The sequence below is a fragment of the Carcharodon carcharias genome, chromosome 2 (genome assembly GCF_017639515.1).
Source record: "Carcharodon carcharias isolate sCarCar2 chromosome 2, sCarCar2.pri, whole genome shotgun sequence".
Lineage (NCBI taxonomy): Eukaryota > Metazoa > Chordata > Chondrichthyes > Lamniformes > Lamnidae > Carcharodon > Carcharodon carcharias.
The window spans coordinates 159,003,445-159,022,481 of NC_054468.1; the positions used below are offsets into that span (position 1 = coordinate 159,003,445).

At 44.0% G+C, this 19,037-nt stretch overlaps 1 protein-coding gene across 4 annotated transcripts in view; it reads right to left on the reverse strand.

Annotated features, from left to right (window-relative positions):
• Positions 1-19,037, reverse strand: part of LOC121293889 (T-lymphoma invasion and metastasis-inducing protein 2-like) — a 385,212-nt gene that overhangs the window by 139,821 nt on the left and 226,354 nt on the right. Inside the window, exon 1 of one of the 4 annotated variants that reach the window (XM_041217358.1) lies at positions 8,368-8,434. The exons of the other annotated variants lie outside the window; for them this stretch is intronic. The gene's annotated coding sequence lies outside the window, so the exon portion shown is untranslated. Of the gene's footprint in view, positions 1-8,367; positions 8,435-19,037 lie in introns of those variants that run through there. 4 annotated transcript variants of the gene reach the window in all.

The following is a 19,037-nucleotide window of genomic DNA, read 5'->3' on the forward strand; positions in this document are numbered from 1 at the left end:
TAGATTCCTTCTTGTTGGAGATGGTCATTGCCTGGCACTTGTGTGACACAAATGTTACTTGTACTTACCAGCTCAAGCCCGAATGTTAACCAGGTCTTGCTGGCACAGGCTGCTTCAGTATCTAAGGAGTTGCAGACAATACTAAACACTGTGCAATCATCGGCAATCATCCCCACTTCCAACCTTATGACAGAGGGAAGGTCATTGATGAAGCAGCTGGTTCAACCATTGATGGTTGGGCCTAGCACACTACCCTGAGGAACTCCTGCTGTGAGGTCCTAGGGCTCAGATGATTGGCCTCCAACAACCACAATCACCATTCTTTGTGTGAGGGATGACACCAACCAGTAGAGAGCTCCCCCACAGCATTCCCCCCCCCCCCACCATGATTCCCATTAACTTCAATTTTGCTAGTGCTCCTTGGTGTCACACTCAGGCAAAAGCTGCCTCGATGTCAAGGGCAGTCACTCTCATCTCACCTCTGGAAATCAGCACTATCATCCACTTTTGGACCAAGGCTCACGAAGTCTGGTGTCAAGTGGCCTTGACAGAACCCAAACTGAACATTCGTGAACAGTTTGTTGCTGAGTGGATGCTGCTTGATAGCATTGTTGACACACCTTCCATCACTTTGCTGATTGTCCACCACCATTCAAAATTGGGATGTGGCAGGATTGCAGAGCTTTGATTTAATCTATTGTTTGTGGGATCACTTAGCTTTGTTTGTAGCATGCTGCTTCTGCTTTTTAGCACATATTACAATCCTATGCTGTAGCTTCAGCAGACTGGTTTCTCCATTTCAGGTAGGCCTGTTGCTGTTCCTGGCATGCTCCTCATTAAACCAGGGTTGGTCCCCTGGCTTGATGGTAATGGAAAAATTATGAATAGTTGCAGTTGATGATAAGGTCCTGATTGGACTAAAACATCCTCAGTGGGGGAATGGAGTGGTGGGAATGGAGAAGAGCACAAACCAGGGGCAAGAATGAAGAAAAATTGGAACAGTAACCTTAATCTTGTAACTTCAACTTAGTGACGCTGATACCTAATTTCCAGCAATTCTGAAGTAGACAAATTTTCTAAGACTTGGAAAGAAGTTGCCATAACACTGCAGTAAAGAAAAAAAACAGGACCTTAGGATTTAAGATGATCTCAGTGAGATGCCAAATCCTAAGAGGGACATTGTCTCAATGAAATTTGCCAAGTTAGATACAAGGAAGATAAAATGTGGAATATATGTGAGGAAAGAAAAGTCTCAATTTACAGACAGTTTAATATGCCCAAAAGCATGAATGTCATACTTTCTGCTGTTTTTTGTTTCAGAATGCTTAATTTCCAAATCATCAACTATGACTTGACCTGTAAACCTAGACTGATTACATTACAAACAGCTTTAATATCCAGCAGCAATCTACAGAATCATTAAATTTATTTTCGAAGTCATATTTTTAAATAAGTCCATACTTCAAAAAGTATTGCATTAAAATAATTTTTGACAGCTCATCTTTTCTCCATTGTATATGAGAATTTATTTTGGCAGGATTGGGCTTTGGTATAGTTACTTGTCAGTCTAATCATGTTCATCCTAATTAAAACAGGGACTGAGAAAGGATGATTTGCATTTTTGTCTTTTAATGCCCAGAACATTACTCCAGCTTTATGCAGCCAACCAAATTCTCCCTCATTTGGAAAAACACAATCTCATGCCCTCCCACTGGAGCATGGGGTTGTCAACTTTGGTTGGAAGCATTTCTGGAGGCTTGATCTCGTGACTTTGAGGTGGGAAATTTATGTTACTGATCATCCGAGTTGCTGGAGACAGCTCTCAGGGGATCCCAAATCCAGAAAATACTTTATTCCTGATGGGGGGGGGGGGGGTGGTCGGTCAGGAACGCAACTGAAGTATCCTCTAGATGGCAATACTGAGTAATTAAATCCTGCTGGAGAGTGAAAGAAAGTAGAGGACAGCATTCCCAGAATGCATGGCATAGGTGAACGTCCTTTAGATCTTCTCAAATAAAGAGCGACTTGCGTTTATTTTTTCGTGTTTCTCTCATTGGACAACAAAAACAGGAACATAAGCTGGCAGTCACAACGTGGAGGAGGGACGCATAAGTGGTGAGAAAATCAGGGAGAGAGAAACAATAACTTGCATTTTTATAGTGCTTTTAATGTGACAAGACATTCCAAGCTGTTCACTGGGGCATTATAAAAGATATGATGCACTACAAGATATGCCAAGCTACATCAAGAGGTATTGGGCAGATGATTAAAAGTTTAACTAAAGGTTGGGTTTTTAAGGAGTATCTTAAAAAAAGGAAAGTGAGGTAGAAAGGAGAAGAGGCTTACGGGGGGACTTCCAGAGCTTAGGGTCTAGGCAGCTGAAGGCATAGCCACCAATGGTGGAGCAATTAAAATTGGAATGGAATGGATGTATTGATGGACCAAATGGCCTCTTTCTGTGCCATGATGACTATGATTCACCAGATCAGAATTAGGTGAACACAGATATCTCGGGCAGTTGTGGGGCTGGAGGAGATTACAGACATGGCAAAGCCAAGGAGCAGTTGAGAACAAGGGTAAGCATTTTGTGGGAGGTTAGCCATAATGGAACAGTTGTGTCTAGAGGCAATAGAGGCAAGAATAAAGGTTTCAATAGTCGATGAGCTGAGAGGTGGGGGACAGGGGAGGCAGTGGGGGAGTTAGATAACGTCACAGAGGAGGAAATAGATGGTCATACTGATTGCATCGATATGTGATCAGAAGCTCATCACGGGATCAAATATGACACCAAGATAGTGAACAGTCTAGTTCAGCCTTGGCATTTGTCAGTGAGAGGGATGAAGTTGGTAGTTAGGGAACGGAGTTTGTGCTGGTGACTGAAGACACTGGCTTCAGTCTTCTTAATATTTAATTGTAAGAAATATGTGCTAATCCAGAACTGGATGTTGGACAGCAGTTTGACAGATTGTGGAAGGATTGAGAGAGGTGATGGTGAGGTAAAGCTTGGTGTTAACAACATACATGTGGAAACTTAGATGTTTCTGAGTGATGTCCCAGAGGTAGCAGGTAGATGAGAAATAAGGGTGGAGGGCAAAGATAGATCTTTGGGGAATGCTAGAAGCAAGTCTGTTGGAAGGCAGAAAAGTCATTGCAGATAATTCTCTGGTTATTATTAGATATAGATAGGAATGGAACCAAGCGAGTGCAGTCCCACTCAGTTGGATGACAGTGAATAAGCATTAGAGAAAGGTAGTGCGATCAACCCAAGTCAAAGGGTGCAGACTGGTTGGGAAGATTGGGAAGGATAGTTTACCTTTGTCACAGTCACATAGCATGTTCTTTGTGACTTGGGCGAGAGCTGGGGTAGAAATCGGATTGGAGAGATTCAAACATGGGAGTTCAAGGAGAAAGAGTAAAAAAAAAAGGACAAAAAAGAGAATGGGAAACATAATAAGGTAATATCAAAAAGGGTTTGGTATTGACTTCATTTCACAATAATACAAGTGTTTTACTGTCACTTGAATCACTGAAATTTAAGAAGGCCAATCTAGCTTGACTCACATAGGAATCTTTAAATAGAGTCCACAGGAAATAAACAGGCTATTCAGGCCAACTGGTGTGCGCCAGAATTTATGTTTCACTTAAGCCTCCTCCCATCCCTTTGTTTTTTCTTGGTCCTTCATCAGCTTCCCCTTCAAAGCAATCTGAGGGGCCTCAACTGCACCTTGTTCTCATGCATTATCATTCTGCAGAAAGAGGTTCCTCCTGAATTCACAGTTGGATTTATTAGTGAGCATTATATATTTATGGCCAATGATCCCTCTAAGCTGCATAGCAGCACAGCAACCCAGAAATCCCCACAGAGGCCAAGCACAAATTGGCTTCTTTAAATAATTGCGTGTGCATGAAATTTAAACAGTGATTCAACTGACAGTAAAACACTTGTATCATTATGAAATGAAGTCAACACCAAACCCTTTTTGATATTACCTTATTATCTTTCCCATTCTTTTTGTCCTTTTTTTTTAAACTCTTTCTCCTTGAACTCCCATGTTTGAATCTCTCCAATCCGGTTTCTACCTCAACCACAAAAAATATTAACGGGAACACTGTTTATTGCCTCTAGCTTTGCAAATAGAAACATTTTCTCTCTGTCTACCCTATCAGACACTTCCATGATCTGGAAAATTGTAATCAGTCAGGCATGTGTGATCATTGGGTCTGGGAGCAGCTGGGAAATGGACCCCCAACTGCCAACTTGAAACACGTGCTGAAATGCTCAGCGCTGCCGGGATGGGAAGAGGGTGGGCAATAACGTCATCGCAGGTGCAGGTGAGCGCTGCGAGAGAGCTCCCTGAAGGCAGGCAGCTGCCTCAGGGAGCTGCAGACCTGCAAATAATGAAAGAAAGCTGTAAAAGCTGCAAAAAAATGTTCACGCATTACAATCAAGCACCTAAAAAAATTTGACCCCCGATATTTATTTTTATTTTATTTCATAACAGAGATTTCATCCCGCCCTTGGATGAGGTTTGATGAAAAATGTAAAGGCCGCTTGGCCTTTACACCCATCTGCCAACCATAAGGTTGGATGGGCCACGAAAAATTGCAGACAATTGCGCCATTAATGGGTTTAACTGCCGGCTTAATTGCCGGCGGGTGGGCTTCAGACTCTTGCACGCGCCCACCGAGCAAAATATCCTGTGAGTGCACGATGACATTGGGATGCTCGTCTGACATCATCTCGCACGATTTTATGCCTCATTGCATTGGGCGTATGCCCTCCCGCAGATGTAAAGTTCTGCCCTAGGTCACCCCTCAGCCTTTCCCTTTCTAAAGAACAGAGCTGAAGAATGTTCAACCTTTTGTGGTAAATATACCCTCTCAGCTCTAGTATAATCTTTGTGAATCTGTTTTACACCTTCTCCAATGCCTCTACATCCTCTTTATAATATACAGATCAGATCTATGCACAGTACTCTAAATGTGGTCTAACCGAGGGTCCATACAAGGTTAACATCAACCTCACTGCTTTACAATTGTAACTCCAGTGGAATTCAACCCTAGTTTTCCATTTTTCCTTTTTTAAAATACAATACCTTATTAACCCATGACACCACTTTTAATGGTTTGTGTATCTGTAGCCCTGATCTTTTTGCTTCCCTACCCCATTTGGGCTCATTATTGAAGCAGTATGTAGCCTCCTTATTCTCCAGACCAAAATTCACCACATGGCATTTAAAGTCATTTACCGATTACATGCCCAGTTTGCAAGTTAATTAATATCTTCTGATATTTTTACACGTTCTTCCTCATTATTAAATATACTCGGACAAATCAGTGTCATCTGATCAGAGTCTAAATCACTAATGCAAATTTTGAACAGTGGTCCCAGTGCTGAACCTTGTGGAACACCATTTTCCTGTCTAAATAACTAATTTTGCTAATTTATTTTATATATGTAATACTGCCTATGCTATACCTTCCCTAAATTATTTTACCACACACAGATGCAATCAATCCAGGCCTGGATTTTATGGAGGGGGAGGGGACAGATGGCTCACTCCACCACCCTGCCCCCTCCCCAGAAGGAAACTTGAACAGCAGTAGGCACACCTGAAAGAAACCTGACCCGCAGCCACAGTGCGCTGCCAGCAGGCTAAACAAGCTCTCAGTGGGACTTCCGCCCCCCAGTGGGCAGGAAGTCTCATCTTCAAGAGCTGCCAAACAATATGATTGGCCATCACCTCTAGCAGTCCCGGCAGCACTAAAGCTCAGTAGTGGGCACTGCCAAGACTGCAAGGAGGAGCAGGAAGAACAACAATGGCTGCCGCAGACAGTTAAGTCTCAGGCTTTTAGGACAGGGAGGGATCCGAGGGCCTGGAGGGGGGAGAAAGGAGTTGGGGAGCTGGGTTTTGGATGGCAGATGGTGAGCAATGAAGTCCACGGGGGGGGTGGTGATATTTTGGGGTTTGCCCCAATGCTCTTCCCCCTTCCTTCCCCTCTTTTTTCAATTTAGCCTCAAAATATGGCCTTCCCGCTCCTGCCCATGACAACTTTGTTATTGCATGTGCAGTGCAATATCCCAGTCAACTGGCTTTGTAACAAGCTCAATTGATCTTTAATTGATTATTTAAATATGGTGTGCGTGCTATCAATTTCAGGGCCTGCCCCCTCCCCTATTATGGGGGATAGCTAGGGGCTGGGCATGAAGGTGGTGAACTGTGCACCCCTCAGATTTTATGTGCCCCCCCCCCCAACCATTGGAAATAGACCCAGTGGGGAGGGGGGCACACAAAATCCAGCCCCAGGAGTTTTATTGTCTTTTCTTCTAATGTCTTCTGCACATTGTTAGTCTCCCTGGTAAAATTGCTATTCAATTGTATTCTTTAATGGCCCTGTCCTGGCATTTTTTTAAAAATTGTGTATGTTGGTAGAATATTTTAAAATTTATTTTTTACTTTCCTTGATAACCTTTCTTAATTCTTCTTTACTTTCCTAATTTTAAAACTATTTTCCGAAACATTTTTATTTCTGTTTGTCATCTCCCTTTATTGTCTATGTACTGAGCATATGCATTTTCCTTCAGTTTCAATTTTGATGTTATCTCTTTACCTATGGCATTTCATTTTTGACCAGTTTGTTCTTGTATTTTAGTAGAATATATTTCTCTTAATTTCTATTGAGCACACTTAAATATTTTGCACAGCTATTGTGTTTCAAAAAATCCCTTGTTGTTCCTCAACCCTTCAAAATGAGATTGTTTTCCAATTACCTTAGTCTTTGTTTTGCTAAGTCTTTATTTTTTAAAGCTTATGAGATTATGATTGCTTTTGCCCAGATGTTACTCTACACTTAATTCCCTTATCTGCCTTGGCTTATTTCCCATTAATAGATCAAACATTGATTCTTCTCTTGCTTCTCATGTATGAAGAAAGACAGCAGTCCTAAACGCAATGTGCAATTTACATTTCCTTTCCCATCTCTTCTTTCCAGTTTATTTAGCTTTACCTATGTACTGTTCATGGCATCATCCAACCATCAGGGTGCCATCACTGCTCAATAAATGCTGACAAGCTAATTATTCCCAGTCATTAAAATGTATATAATGGTAGATCAAGCTACCAGAGTTTATTTCAACTTCTAAACTTTTTTGTCATCTGCTGTTTTTACTCCACATGCCTATCCTTTCTGGTGTGAAATCATTCTTTCCAAATGACGTGATAGGTGATCAGCTACAAACATATCCTCTTGTAGATTCAATTTGGTTGCTTTATTTATAACTGAAGAATAGCTGTGATGTGAATTAAAAATGAAAGTACAGTGAACTGAGCTTAACAGGCCATCCCATGACCTACACGCATGCATGCAGCTGGTTGCTATTATAATCATGATTCCGTTTTTGGTGTGAGGCAACTTGCCAGGGATGCAATTGGTGCGTGGGCAAATGTTTGATCTGAGATTTTCCGTCAGTGTTCACAGTGCTAACTTTAGTTTCTCTGAAGTTCTTATATACTTTAGCCTTCAAGGAGTCATGAGCATAATCCTGAAGTAAGACACTGCCCTTGTCCACAAGTTAATGAATATCCCAATCTAACATAAGGAGCTCAGACAGATATGAACTATTCCAAGCTCACCATTTAAAAACACACTTAACACACTGTAACAAATCAATAACTCGTACTGCAGCAAAACTGACTTGGCACTGCACGAGAATTAAAAATGAATAGCTCTTCAAATCCTGTTCTTTCAACTTTTCCTGAACTATAGTGTTTAAAATTATATACAGTATCTCACTGAGAAACATCACAGAATGATTAACTGATTTGGATTGCTGATCACATGAAAGGTCACTCTGTTTGTTCCAATTTAATTTGTAATGCTGATGATTTCACTAATGGACACGATCTATCAGCGACAGAACTTCAACAGATAGCTAGGTCAAAGCAGAACTTGTGACGGTTGATGAACAACAGGATATAGAGAACTTGAAATGAAACTGAGTAGCTCTAGACATACTACTGGCCCTCATGTGGAGAATGACAGATTGCTGAGATTTCAAACCATAGATTCATTGTCGCAGGCTGCAAAATAAATTGCACCAACAGTTTTAACCCCTGTATGATTGACAGGGGAACCTTTTTTTTAAAGTAAGGGTTGTTTCTAGGTTTTAACCTTCTATTGCTTTCCACTCCTCTTCCAATATCTTTCCTCCTCTCCTAAAGACTGACTCATGTCTGGATACAGTTCCTTGGGTGCCACCACGCTCCAGTACCTCACACAAGTGTCCATTTCTCATCGGTGAGCTAAAACTAACTTGAAGCCAGAAGGGAACAGTAGAGCAAGGGAAAAGGTTCAAAGATGACTCACCGTTTTGCTGCAAATCCTACTGTGGAATTTTTTCAATAAACCTTTAAACAACTCAACCTCTGTAGTAACTGTAGCTTTAAAGACTGTAGTGACTGAAGCTTTAAGACTTATCGTACTGTGTAGTATCATGTGACAGTGTGAACGAATCAGTCCAAAGCGTGGGGAACCTTAGGGGTGGAATTTGTGTTTAGCTGTGGTTCTAGATGGAAGCATGTAACTGCTGTTGAAGCCCTGTAAATAAAGTTCACTTTTTCTGATGAGCAACCTGTCTGGAAAATCAAGTCCAGAACAACTGGTGGGGAGGATAAATTGGTTCTGGTACTGTCCCTCGCCCAGTGAATGAGAGTATCTTGTTTTAAACAGAAGGAAGGGAAAATATACTCACCAGGTATGCCAATTTTTGGCAGGATTGTGGGAGTTAAATTTATAATTTAATCTGTAGTTTGATGGCCCCGAATGCTTCCGATTCGAAAACCTCCAGCAAATTGGTAGAGCTTGTAAAGGGTCATTTTCAACCCAAACCCTCTATAATCATGCAGAGGTTCAAATTTGATTCAAGAATAAGATCCCAAGGGGAGACCATAGCAACATGTGTAGCAAAATTGAAACAGCTAACTGAACAGGGAGACCCTAAACAATATGTTAAGGGATTGTTTGGTCTGCAGTGTGCATGATGATGCCATTCAATGACAGTTATTAACTGAAGTAAATATCAATTTTAAAAGAGCATTGGAAATAGCACTTGTTATGCTAAGCAGGATTCATAGGCCTGACAGGATGTACAAAATGCCACCATTTTCCAGTTGGAGCAGGAACAGACCATCGGGCATGGCGTGAAAACCAGGAATCAGCCGCAAAGCAGGAAGCAATCCCTACTATCCAAAATCTTTTCTAAATATACAGGAGACAGCTCAGCAGCAAATCTGAAAATGATTTGTTACCGATGTGGAAGTAACCAAATCCCTGAAACTTGCCATTTTAAAGAGGTGGAGTGCCATTATTGTCATAAAAGGGGGCACACGCTGAAGCAATATAAAGCAGGATTGAGACATACTCCCAGGCAGCAAACAACACTGATCAAAGTACATAATGTGGAAGAACCAGAAACCACTAATTCCAATGTTTATTTTCTATTTAATGTGAAAGTAGGGAAAACAGAGCCAATCATTGTTACTCTGCATGTCAATGGAAAGCCTTATGAAAGTGAAGCCGGTGCATCAGCCAAAATTCCAAAATTTAAACAAGGGTATTCAACAATTGAATATGGAACAGACTGCAACCAAATTGAAAATGTATACTGGTGAAGACATACAAGTGAAAGGTATTACCACTGTGCCTGTTTATTACAAGCACCAGACAGCACACCTCCCTGTGATTGTAGTGGAAGGTGAAGGACCAAGCCTTCTAGGTCGTGATTAGAAATTAAACTAAATTGGTCTGAAATTTCCCAGCTGACAGTTGGAGGACTGCCAGAGCAAAGCTGCTAAAGAACTATGACCAGGCCTTTCGAGAGGAACTGGGGAAAATCAAGGGACTGCAGGCTAAGATCTATGTTGACAATGAAGCAACTCCTCTTTTTTTTAAAACCAGGCTTATGCCTGATGCCCGAAGAGAGAAGGCTGACACCAAGCTAAACTGTTTAGAGAAGCTGGGTATTATTCAGACAGTTCAATTTTTGAAATGGACAGCACACATGTTCCCTGTCTTGACACTGGATCAGACCATCCATATCTGTGGGGGTTATAAGTTAATAGTAAACAAGGCTGCCAAGTTGGACAAGTACCCTATCCCCAGGATCGATGATCTGTATGCCAAATTAGAGGGAGGGAGAATGTACACTAAATTAGATATGAGTCATGCATCTCAGCAGCTGGAACTGGATGATACATCTAGAGGATTTGTGACCATAAACACACAAAAAGGGTTATATCAACACACATGCCTGCCTTTCGGTGTTTCTTCGGCCTGCACAATTTTCCAGAGGACAATGGAGAGCTTGCTTCATACGAAGTTAGACTGCCAACATCAAATGCGAATATAGAAAGGTTACGCCAAAGTTTTCTATACATGGTTTGTCATTGTCTCAGACAATGGTACTTGCGTTACAAAACAGAATTACGTAGAAAAACTCAGCAGGTCTGGCAGCATCGGTGGAGAAGAAAAGAGTTGACGTTTCGAGTCCTCATGACCCTTCAACAGAACAGTTCTGTTGAAGGGTCATGAGGACTCGAAACGTCAACTCTTTTCTTCTCCACTGATGCTGCCAGACCTGCTGAGTTTTTCCAGGTAATTCTGTTTTGTTTTGGATTTCCAGCATCTGCAATTTTTTTGTTTTTATATATGGTACTTGCATTTACTAGTTCTGAATTTCAAAGATTTGTGAGACTACATGGTATCAAACACCATATCATTCATTGTCTAACGGATTGGCCGTGAGGGCAGCACAAACTTATAAAGTTGAGACAGAAAAATTATTGGGACGGTCATCAGAAACTAAACTTTTATGTTTCTTGTTTCACTATAGAACAACCCCCCACATTACTACAGGTTCAACACCTTCAGAATTATTTATGAAGCGCCACCTTCGTAGGAGATTAAAGCCTGGTACTTCCCAATTTGAAGGGGAAGATAGAGAACAGGGAATCAAAAAGTGACTCATGACTTGCATAGTCGAGAGCGAGAATTTACTGTCGCTGAAACAGTAGGCAGAATTTTCCCAAATTTGCACTAAGTGCGGTAACAAATGGGTAAAACGATATTTTACCCATCAGCTGCGAAGGCAGTTTTCCCGCCGTATCGTTCTGATCCCATCTCATTATTTATGCACTCCTGAGAAACACACCATTTCCATGGCAGGTGGGTGAGAGCCCACCCACCATCACCCTACTGCTGCATCACGCTGGGTGCCATGCTTAAAGTTCAGCCGCAAGCACACATATCAATGCTTCCAGCTCACCATTGCTTCACAATAGACATGGCCTGAAACTGAAGACGACTGCAGCCCCCAGGTTCAGCGACGTGTCTCTCAAGCGATTTGTGGATGCCGTGGAGGCCCACTGAGATGTACTCTACCCCTGCTCTGGCCACAGGATGGACAGCAACAGCACTAATCCAGCTTGGGAGGCGGTGGCAGCGGTGGTCAGCGCCAACACCCCGCAAAAGGGGACAGCCACCCAGTGCCGCAAGAGGATAAATGATCTCCTCTGTTCCGCCAGGGTAAGTCACTTTCCTCATCACTCAATTCTCACACTCACAAACCCATCACACATCCACAGGGCCTGCGCTCACGGCCAGTTCAAGGGACATCACCATTCACTCTCTCATACTCACCATCATTGTCTTCATCCCGTCCATAGGCCCACTCAACACCCATACAGGCCAGGCATACTTATCACCTGGCCTGGCAGGTGTCCTGCTTACACTTTCCCCATCTCTATCCATGCAGGACAAGCTGGCACACAAAAAGAGAGGTCGCAGACCGGTGACAGAATGCTCGAAATCAAGGTGCTCATGGACTTTGAAAACAGAGCCATCCAGGAGGCCGGCGAAAATTTGGACCTGTGTCCTGTGCTGACGATGAAGTCGGCGCTTCTCTACTAAGTGAAGATCCAGCAATGCAACATGCATCAAACAACCATGCCATGAGTGATGTGTGCTCTTTCTCAGGACAAAGCATCAGATGCTTCTAAAGATTCATGGCTGCATCTCTATGATATGACCCTGGTCACGGAACGCAAGCAAGCTGCCCTCAGCCAGACAAGAGTCAGACACTCTCAGAGGCTGTGTGAAGATTTATGGAGTGTCCTCATTGCATGTCGTCATCATCCTCCTGCAATCAAGCGACTATTAGGGCCTTCACTGTGTCTTCATGACAGGAGCATTATCACAGAGGGTATTTGCACTGCCATAACCCAAACTGGAGTCAAACGTTCACAAATGCATGTGAGGAACTGTGGGATCACCTTGCTGCACGCCGTCATCATCCTCCACAAATCTGGCAGCTATGAAGGCCTCCCGAGTGCGTAGGACTCGTCTAGCCAGTATAAGGAACTCATCCCCGTCATCCTCACCTCAAAGGAACTCCTCAGCCTCATCAGAAATGCGCAGCTCCTCCATCTCCAGCTCAGCTAGCTCGTCTCCCCATTGGAACACCTAGTTGTAAAGGATGCAGCAGACAACGATGATGCGTGACACCCTCTGCAGACTGTATTGCAGAGCTCCACTAGACTGGTCCGGGCAGTGGAACCACATCTTCAGCATCCTGATGGTCTGCTCCACCAAGTTGCGAGCTGCAGCATAAGCCTCATTATACCGTCACTCTGCTGTAGTCTGCTGCAAGGGTGTCATTTGCCACAGTCTCTGCGGGTAGCCCTTGTCACCGAGGAGCCATCCCTGCTGCCTCTGCGGGCCCTGGAAGACTCCAGGGATCTGTGATCAACTGAGGATGTGGAGATCATGCACACTCCCTAGCAACCATGCGCACACCTGTAGGATGGGTTTCTGGTAGTCGGACACCAGCTGCACATTCAGCAGTTGATGTAGTCCACGATGTGTTGTGAAGGAAGTCTGAGTGCCACATGAGTGCAGTCAATTGCACCCTGCACCTGTGGGAAACCCGAGATCTGGACTAGCCACATAAATACTGTGGCTGCAAGAGCAGGTCGGAGACTAGGAATCCTGCGACGAGTAACTCACCTCCTGAGTCCCCAAAGCCTGTCCACCATCTACAAGGCACAAGTCAGGAGTGTGATAGAATACTCTCCACTTGCCTGAATGAGCACAGCTCCCACAATACTCAAGAAGCTTGACGCCATCCAGGACAAAGCAGCCCACTTGATTGGCACCCCATCCACGAACATTCACTCCCTCCGCCACCAACGCACAGTAGCAGCAGTGTGTACTATCTACAAGATACACTGCAGGAATTCACCAAGGATCCTTAGACAGCACCTTCCAAACCCATGATCACTTCCATCTAGAAGGACAAGGGCAGCAGACAGATGGGAACACCACCACCTGGAAGTTCGCCTCCAAGTCAGTCACCATCCTGACTTGGAAATATATCGCCGTACCTTCACTGTTGCTGGGTCAAAATCCTGGAACTCCCTTCCTAACAGCACTGTGGGTGTACCCACGCCACATGGACTGCAGTGGTACAAGAAGGCAGTTCACCACCACCTTCTTAAGAGCAACTGGGTTGGGCAATAAATGCTGGCCCAGCCAGCAAAGCCCACATCCCACAAATGAATTTTTAAAAAAACCATTCGCTCTTGCATCCTGGCTGTCCTGATCCCAGGGAAAATGCACAAAGTTGTGTGCCCTCATGAAGATGGCATTCGAGACCTCATGGATGCATTTGTGGGTGGAGGCTTGAGAGATCCCACAGATTCCACCTGTGGAGCCCTGAAAGGAGGCACTGGCACAGAAATTGAGCGCCGCTGTCACTTTCACAGCCACTGGCAGTGTTTACCCTCTATGTCCCCGTGGCACCAAATCCTGCAGTAAATGGCAAATGTGAGGGACCAGTTCCCTATACATGTTCAGTATTCATCACACTGGTTCTCGGTCATCTGCAGGAATGAAAGGCAGCCCTGGATGTCACTTGGCACCGACCAGCGACGGCTCGCTATTGCTCTTGGGCGGCGTGCGCAGGAGCCCCAGCCACCCCTTTTTCCTGAGATTGCTGCTCCTGACTCTGAGCAGCCAGGAGCCTCAGTTGCTTCCTTCTCTATCTTCTTCATGCTCCGTAGGCCATCAGGCATACAGCTAGTTCACCAGGCTCCATGATCCTGATGTACTCCTCCTGCAGGATGAAAGAGAGAGACACATGGTTACCATGAAGATACAAAGAACCTGCCCTTGTTAAGTGTGAAGGCCTCTTAACGCTTCCTGGAGAGTGCTGACCAACACTTGGATGGCCAGAGATTAGCGCGCTGCATGGCTGCCCTGTTAGCTTGAATCATGGGGGAGACTGGTCCAAACTGGGATGCTGACATTGCAAGAGGCTGTGAGCGCCTCCAGCAGTGACTGCTACATGGCCAGCTTTAGCGAGGCGATTGTACAATGTGTGCAGTCCAACTGCTCTGCAGTCCACTAAAATGCTCATGATTTACAGTCTGTGCCGTGGGGTAAAGGAGGGTGGTGGGGCAGGGAAGCTCTGCAGAACTTGGTGGCACTTTGATGCCTCTGCATTGCTTGAGTGGGAAGATAAGATCAGAGCCCAACTCCAAACACATAAAACGCAGCTGCGCCTGAACTGTCTCAGTTGCAGAGGAATGGTCGCTATCTACGTTTCCCAAATGCTTGGCCACTTCCCTCATCCACCCTAACCGCACCCCCCTCCCCCCGAATGCTTGTGTGCTATGTTCAATGGCAGGGCTGCCCTTGCCCAACACCCCCAACCAGTCACCTCAACAGCAAAGCTGCACTTGCCCCCCACTTCTCCTCTGCCTCAAAAGACACCTTCAAGGCAGGGCGGCAGTTAACCCCGAAACCCCCCCAACCCCCCCACCCCACCCCCGCCCGGCATCCCTGACGCCTGCACAGCAACAAGCAACCCTAGCGAGCTCTGCAGAACATTGCTGTGCTCTCATCTCCAGTTCACCCAAAGTGCACATCGCTTATGTGCTGCTGTGAAACACGTCAGCATGCTTTCCTGCCGACGTCGACGGATGATCCAGCAAGGGATGCAAGAGCCTGGCAGGATGACTTGATAATGATATGCTGACATATTACAATGAGGTTCCCGACGACCGATGGCGGGAAATGTGGTCTGCTGTCGGCGGGCTGAGCGCATAGTTGCGACCTGCCTTCCCACAGTCATGAAACAGATCGTGCCATATTGTCGGCTCATGCCACCTATCATGCCAGTGGACATGGAAAATTCCGCCCAGTATATGTACAAAACTTCAGAGGTGGATCAAGTTGGTTACCTGGTATAATAGTTTCAGTGACTGAACCATTGTCGTACTGCATAGAAGCGGAGGGCCGGATCACCCAAAAACACGTGGATCATTTGAGAAGAAAGGGGATACTGCGACAAACTGATGTTCCAACTGTAACCATTGTAGAAATGGTGCCCGTTGTGGTTGATCAACCAAGGATAGATATACCAGATGCCTGTGTCAGAGTGGATAACACTGACCTGCCTAAGGGGTTACCTAATGTTGCTGCAGTTCCAGATAATGAAGATTCAGTACGAGATTCTAAAGTCATGGAGCTACAATGTTTCGCCCATATCAGGAAACCACCTGAGAGACGGAACTTATAATTCCGTAGCCAGTGTATATATTTGTAATGTCATGAATGTAGTTGTTCTTGTAAATACAAATTGTAAAAAAAAATTAAAGGGGGAGGAATGTAGTGACTGCAGCTTTAAGACTTATTGTATTGTGTAGTATCACTCAACAGTGTGAATGAATCAGCCCTAAGCATGGGGAACCTTGCGGATGGAGTTTGTGTCTAGCTGTGGTTCTTGATGGAAGCATGCTGCTGAAGCCCTGTAAATAAATTTCACTATTTCTTATGAGAAACCTGTCTAGAAAATCAAGTCCATAACAACCTCACAGCTATTTTGTATGGGTGGGTAGTAGAGGACAGAGCACTAAAACAGCTTCAACACTGGGAAATTGTGGGAAAATTGAATGACATTATCTTGAGAGAAATGTAACATAACTATCTGATCATGGCACTAGTACAAAGTTCTTTTGAAATAATGGATGGGTGCTAAATGAGCAAATATTTGGTGTAATTATCCACACATTCTTTCAATCAGTTATGTCCCTTGTAGCTGTCCATATCAATAATAAAAACCTATCCAGTGAGTGTTCACAACTAATTTACTATGGGGACCATCAGAACAAAGCTTGATCTACCTCTCACCTAATCCACACACACGTATATTTACTAGAAAGGGCCCTGGATGATGACCAGCAGCAAGAACACTGGTTTATCTCTCTCTTTCCCAGTCCAGCAATTATCAGGTCAATTGATGGGTTCTGCAGAGTTCTTTTTTTTAATTCATTCACGGAATGTGGGCTTCACTAGCTGGGCCAACATTTATTGCCCATCCCTAATTACCCTTGAGAAGGTGGTGGTGAGCTGTCTTCTTGAACCGCTGCACTCCATGCGCTATAGGTACATCTACAATGCTGTTAGGAAGGGAGTTTCAATATTTTGACCCAACGACAGTGAAGGAACGGCGATATAATTCCAAGTCAGGATGGTGAGTGACTTGGAGGGGACTTCCATGTGGTGGTGTTCCCATCCATCTGCTGCCCTTGTCCTTCTAGATGGTATTGGCCATAGGTTTGGAAGGAGCTGCTGAAGGAGCCTTGGTGAATTCCTGCAGTGTATCTTGTAGATGGTACACACTGCAGCTACTGTGTGTCGGTGGTTGTGGAAGTGAATGTTTGTGGGGGTGGCGCAAATCGAGCAGGCTGCTTTGTCTTGGATGGTGTTGAGCTTCTTGCGTGTTGTGGGAGCTGCACTCATCCAGGCAAATGGGGAGTGATCTATCACACTCCTGACTTGTGCTTGTAGATGGTAGACAGGCTTTGGGGATAAGATAGGCTACAAAAAGAAAAAGGTAATGAGTACATGGTAATTAGCTGGGAGTCAGGAGGTGGGTTACTCATTGCACAATTCCTAGCCTCTGACCTGCTCTTGTAGCCACAATATTTATATGGCTAGTCCAGATCAGTTTCTTGTCAATGGTAACCCCCCAGAATGTTGATAGTGGGGGATTCAGTGATGGTAATGCCATTGAACATCAAGGGGTAAAGGTCTGATTCCCTTTTGTTGGAGCTGGTCATTGCCTGACACTTGTGTGGCACAAATGTTACTTGCCACTTGTCAGCCCAAGCCTGGATATTGTCCAGGTCTTGCTGCATTTAGACATGGACTGCTTCAGTATCTGAGGAGTCACGAATAGTGCTGACCATCATGCAATCATCAGCGAACATCCACACTTCTGACCTTATGATGGAAGGGAGTTCATTGATGAAGGAGCTGATAATGGTCAGGCCAAGGGCACTGTCCTGAGGAACTCCTGCGGTGATGTCCTGGAGCTGAGATGACTGACCTCCAATAAGCACAGCCATCTTCCTTTGGTGCTAGGTATGACTCCAACCAGTGGAGAGTTTTCCCCCCGATTCCCACTGACTCCAGTTTTGCAAGGGCTCCTTGATGCCACACTCAGTCAAATGCAGCCTTGATGTCAAGAGCAGTCATTCTCACCTCACCTCAAGAGTTCAGCTCTTTTGTCCATGTTTGAACAAGGCTTAAATGAGGTAAGGAGCTGAGTGGCCCTGGCGGAACCCAAACTGGGTGCCAGTGAACAAGTTATTGCTATGCACGTGCTGCTTGATAGCACCGTTGATGACTCCTTCCATTACTTTGCTGATGATCGAGGGTAGACTGATGGGACAGTAACTGGCTGGGTTAGATTTCTCCTGCTTTTTGGGTACAGGACATACCTTGGCAATTTGCCACATAGCTGGGTAGATGCCAGTGTTGTCATTGACCTAAGGGTAACACTGGGATCTTCATGGTCAGTATGGTTCAGAATTACATCAAACTGTAGTTTTAGGCCATCTGGGGCAATCTTTACCTTCAATGTCTGCCAGTGTGCATGCAACCACTATAGTCACAAATGCATAAAACAGTTTGGAAGTCATCTTAGGCAATGGCTATCAAGGCAGCAATTGAAAGGTTTCACAGTAAAGCATGTTAATAATTTTGGCCTTCACTTTATCACAATTCAAGATCAAAGTAAAATGGCCCCTCACAATTAACATACGCTACAAATAATAAAAAGGTGCAAAATACATGGTTTTGTTTATAAATGGAGAAAAAGCCAAAAGAGGTTAAATTCCAAGCTAAATAATTATTTCTAGCACACACACTAAGTAACTTTGACAACGACACATCAGATAGGAAACAGAAAAAAGTCACGGTCATAATTATTCAGTCTGTATGTGTCTGAACTGTTCTGGTAGACTGTCGAGGTTGCACCAATGTCTGACAGGACTCCAAAAGTCAGCAAATAACCCTACAACACTCCCTCAGCACATCCACATTCACTCTCCCATAGCCATATTAAATAATACCATGGTCTGGAGTTTCCAATATCATGCACTGTTTCTTTCAGTATATTTTGATTGAAGTCAGCCAAGTCACCACAAAAGATTGCAATTTTTCAAGCACTAATTAGATCCAGTACAAATTGAGCTTCTGTGATCTTTTGTTCCAGTTTAAAGAAAACATTGCGATAGAATCAGGCTCCACACACAAATTAAGCACATGTTTCCCCAAACATGAGATTTCACTAATTCTGCCAGCTTGCAGACTTTTGAGATGGCTCATAAAATTAAGGATTTTTTTGGGTGCAAGGACCCAATAGGCACATTTTAAAAATTTGAGGATTTTTTTTTTAATTGCAAAGAAACTAATTACCATACACCAGTTTAACTAGCAAAAGTTGTGAATGGTTGTTTTTTTATTCATTTTCAGTTACCCAAAGTTGGGTTACACAGTTGGAGTGGACACTGATTTTTTTTTGATAAACCCATTTTTCAGCTCTATTAATCAAACAATACCAAGTTACAATTCAAATATATCAAGAAATATTTTCAAAGCAAAAGTTTTTTAAAAAATGATTTTTCATGATG